Source organism: Palaemon carinicauda, chromosome 4 (assembly GCF_036898095.1).
Source record: "Palaemon carinicauda isolate YSFRI2023 chromosome 4, ASM3689809v2, whole genome shotgun sequence".
In the NCBI taxonomy this organism is placed as follows: domain Eukaryota; kingdom Metazoa; phylum Arthropoda; class Malacostraca; order Decapoda; family Palaemonidae; genus Palaemon; species Palaemon carinicauda.
The window spans coordinates 170,987,545-170,992,544 of record NC_090728.1 but is presented as its reverse complement, the minus strand read 5'-3'; the positions used below and the strand labels follow the sequence as shown (position 1 = coordinate 170,992,544).

At 34.9% G+C, this 5,000-nt stretch overlaps 1 protein-coding gene across 2 annotated transcripts in view; it reads left to right on the top strand.

Annotated features, from left to right (window-relative positions):
- The window catches only part of LOC137639195 (serine protease 7-like), a 117,516-nt gene that overhangs the window by 87,006 nt on the left and 25,510 nt on the right, over nucleotides 1-5,000 (top strand). The window lies entirely within an intron of this gene.

Sequence of the window (5,000 nt, the reverse complement as noted above, 5' to 3'; positions counted from 1 at the left end):
TTAAATGTCGTTAAGGTCAACAAAACTTCCTTTGTGAAAGGGGTCTTTCCAAAATGGATTAGACCTAGTTCAGAGTTGGCTCTTGGGCGTGAAATTCTTGAGATGAACTGCGTGATTTAATGAAAGTTAAATATTGACAAAACGTCCAAATGTGTTGGCTCAAACCTGTGAAGAATCAAAGCGAGGCGGGAGAGAGAAAATTAAAACTCATTGACAACTTCAGATGAGGCATTTGCCAATACAGGAAATGGACAGAGAGAGAGAGAGAGAGAGAGAGAGAGAGAGAGAGAGAGAGAGAGAGAGAGAGAGAGAGAGAGAGTTAAAAAACATGAGCAATTTTGGATGAAACATTCTCTTTACAACAAAGGTTTTTACATGAAACTTTTGGGCAACAGAACCCCAGCCAAATAAAAACCAACGGGAAATATTTCAACATGCTCTCACACTTTCAAAATTTCTTTTAGCTTGGAGTGCATCGAAGGGTTATTTCTATCATATATACTGTAAGGCTTGCATACAAGATATAAAATGGCCTTTCATACGTATAAATGCTTTTCATCAATTTTTCTGATAATGTTAACTTACGTGTGTAAATATTCCATCAACTTGAATTACAATCCTTTATATTAACTACACACCGCAAAGCTCCGTGAATGTCTACGTTGTATTTTTGTAACAACATGCTTTTATTACAGGAACTATTAAAATCTTCAATGATTACGTTGAATGCAATTCTAAACGGTGTATATATATATATATATATATATATATATATATATATATATATATATATATACATATATATATATATATATATATATATATATATATATATATATATATATATATATATATATTACAGACTGCTCTTTATAATTTAAATTTTTATGATCTCTGCATTGGAACTATGGGACTCTTATAAACTTACTTTCCTCAAGAGTCAAATTTAACCCTAATCATTTTCCTTGCGATTCAAATTTCATAGCTCTCTTCATTCCAGGTCTAAAAAAGACACGGGGTTGTTCGTGCTTTGGAAAAAAAAGAAATGCTACAAGATCAAAAATAAATGCAATGTTTTCCACGGTGGCTGATTTGGTAACGTTCCTGACTAATGAACGCCAGACTGGGGTTCAAGTCCTGCTCAAACTCGTTAGTTACTTTGGTCGCTGAAACCTCATCATCCTTGTGAGCTAAGGATGGGAGGATTTAGAGGAGCCTATAGAGATGTATCTGCTGATTCCTCAGCAGTCATTGCCTGGCCCTCCTTGGCCCTAGCTTGAGTGGAGAGAGGGCTTGGGCACTGACCATTAGGTCAGTCTCCAAGGCATTGCCCTGCTTGACAGGGCAATGTCACTGTTGCTTGCCTCTGCCATTCATGAGCGACCTTTAAATCTTTATACCAGATTATCCATCCGCTTTGCCATCACAAGAACACAGGGAGTGTACTATGGCATTTTGCCTGCCATTAAGTAGTTATTAAACCTGAAAAAAGAATCGTAATAGCTTGTTTTACAGTCAAAGGCGGCCACTTCTATCTGGAAGCAAGGATTTTGTATTTACTAATAAACCGCTTCTCGAATTAATTACACTGTATTCATACCCCTTAATCAAGCGTTGCAATGCTAAACTCGGCCTAAATATTTTCCTTCAAAATTAGAAACATTGTTTGAAATGGATAAAGACAACTCGTTGTGTAATACCTCGGAAGCGAAAGGATCTTATTTATGAAATATTCATTTCTAATAAATTTTGTATATTTATTTATTGTTATACCTGAAAAGTGTATATTTCCAATCACCTTTCTTCTCTCTCTCTCTCTCTCTCTCTCTCTCTCTCTCTCTCTCTCTCTCTCTCTCTCTCTCTCCAGTAAAACAGATAGAATGAATAAATAGGGAGAGAATGAGAGAAGAAGAGGAAGAAATTTGGGCAAATTATAAATCAGCAAATCACACAATACCAACTTTACACAGTTTGAGGCACACTGCAAATGAATTTAACTCCGCCCTAACTCGGTTCCTTTTACGCTGAAGTAACTTTAATTGAAAAAACAAAGGAAGAACTCTGTTGTTAGACGTAGCGCAGTTGAAGCACTATTAATCCCATGATACTTTTGTAATTTCTATCTATTTGCAATCTTCCGATGTAATTTGTTCAATAAGAAAATAACATTTTTGGTTTCCAAAAACATCCTATGTAGAAAATAAAAGTAAAGTCTTATCTATTTCAGTTATTCTTTAAGAAATGCCATAAGGTAAAGGCAGAGCAAAGCAGATAAAACACTTGGTTTTATCACAATTTTCTAAAACTTTGACGTTCGTCATAGCTGTGTATCATAACTTTCGTAGTTTTTAGCCGTGATTTCTCTCGCTTGCGAGAACGTATTAGCAAATTTCCCGGTAATCTATTCTCTTTTTTAAAAGTGTGTTTGATAGACTAGTTAGGCAACAACAGTTGCTGATGGCTTATCAGGATGATGGCATTCCTCCTCATTTGCTTCTCTAGACATTTATTTTACTTTACTATTTCAAATCCATCAATGCTGTACTAAGACCCCAAACTCCAACGGTTGTTTATGCAGTTAATATTCTTATTGAATTCAATAAGTATATTTCTGTTTGCTATTTTAATCATAATGGTCATTGACATTTTACATTCTATATTTTTTTTCTGTTTTATTTATCTCAAGTGGCATCAAATCAAGAGCGAATTCTCATTCTAACCAAATTTCCTTTCGTACTTAAATATGTCTGTGAATTTATGGACATCTCTTACCATTGCGACATCAACAGACAAAGAAAATCAGTACTTAGAATAATTCTATTCAAAATAAAAGACTGTCTGAATATGTGATAACTAATAGAAAGTTTTTGTATTTTTATAAAATAATAACCTCACTAACTGAATAAAATAAAATAAAAACTTTTGCATTCTAATAAACACGTCTGGCTAATTTATAAGCAATATAGGGGAATTGTTTTCTTATGAGAACATATCATGTTTATATCCACCTACAGCTTAATGAGAAGAACCATCAAATTTATGTAAATGATGAACCTTGATTTAACGATTCAGAGTTAAAAAACAGAACAAGATAGGCTGGACAAAATTATCACGTTGAAACAATCAAAATTTTTCTGAAAGTAAAAGAATACAATTCAGAGAGCCGTCGAGATAAATTTTAATTGCAGTTGAAAAGCAAATTTCTAAAAATTAATTACTCTACCAAAGCTAAACTGAAACCATCTATCTTTGGATTCGATCATTTTACAGCATGACCTTGTACCAACCGTGTGTCACACGATCGTACATAAATTATTTTGTATATATTATGCTTGTATCTGCGCTCTTCCCTCGCACTAAAAGAACCAGAATAAACATGTCTGCGTTTTTCCTCTGTAACATTGTCTGTTTCTCGAACATGAAATTTCCTGTTGCCTTGAGGTTTTGTATATAAAGGAGAGTGTTCTTTAATAAAGTTACTCAGTTGATTGCTTCCTGCCTTTGAGTCACAACCCTCTCTCGGCCCGTCACAACCTCTATCGTCTGATAATGGGAAGCTGTTACCCAACATTAAAAATCATAATAGACAAGCTTCGACTGACTTTTAATGGAAAAACCTTTTTTTGCTTGGGTGTTCCTTTTCTTATTACTAGTTATTTTTAATTGCTTATCTTTATATCTACTTCTCCATTCCATGGACATGAAAAGAAAAAAACTATAGACAAATGGGGTGAATATGCAGATGTGCGTTTTCCATTTTCTTTTAAAAAGAATTCTGAAATACTTCTCTTCAAATCACGACACTTGTCAGGATGGCAGAGAACTTCAAATCATTCATTCATTAACGTTTTTGAAAGGATCAAAGTATTATCCCAGATGAGTACAGATTTAGATTGCTCCTAAGTACCTTGACTATGAACCCTTAATCTTTTAAAGACAGCACTTACATCGTTATGCACTCATGACATCCTCTCTTGACCTACATGTTCCACTCAAAACTCCATTAGCAATAGATGAATCCAGAATAATCGAAAGCAAATGTTTGAATGATTTTACTTAATTAGCAATAACGTTCATACAAATATTAAGTTTATTACCTATGTCTGGAAGCCATGTCCTTGACTTCACAAAATATTGGCAGCAACAAGTAGCATTCTTTGTGCTTTTTGTCCTTATTTTGTCTGGCGTTCCACAGGGTATTCTTCCATGACTTTTGTCATAGAATTATTGAACTATAAAGTAACTTTGAACTGCATGTATATGATGCAACTTGTATTATTGCTGTTCCTTTTCTGTTAATACTAAAAGCATGTTTGATTGCCTTAATAAACATTGAGGTGATCAGTAATTGGTAATGGGGGACGTCTTATTATCCTATATCATATCAAGACTGTCGGTTAACGCTCAATCTGTAAATGTAACACTATAACACCAAAGTTACCTTCGATTTACATTCTTTTATTCACCATATAAAATCCTTTACTGATGTTTCCAGGGATATAAGTTCTGTTCAACAGTTATTCTGTATGCTCAAAAATGATTCTGCGTGTGGCATATCATTCAGTTTTTATTTCATTCTACCTAGAAGGGACGTCAGTAGCCTCAGAAAACCTTATGTCCGCTACAAAACTGCTTAGAGTCAGGGTTTTATTTTCCCCAGCAATAGACCTCTTATACATCAAGGTCAATTGCTGTTTTAGTCCATAAAAGATCGAGGTGACAATTGGATGCTAAAGTAGCAATGGCCATCGAATGGCCTGGAGATCTGTTAGATTCAGCCTATTTCGTGGTACTGCTTCGCTTTGCCACACTAATTGTAAGCTGCTCAAGCAAGATTGCTCTCACCCATGATTCCCTGCTTTCTTGGTTGTCACCAGGACCCAGTAAGTAAGTCCTGGTTGTCACCTGCGCTGGCAATGCTAGTTGCCGTTCATATAGCCATTCAAAATGGCGGCCAACCTCGTTTGGGCACGGAAAGTTATTGTCAAGAGATTCCAGTA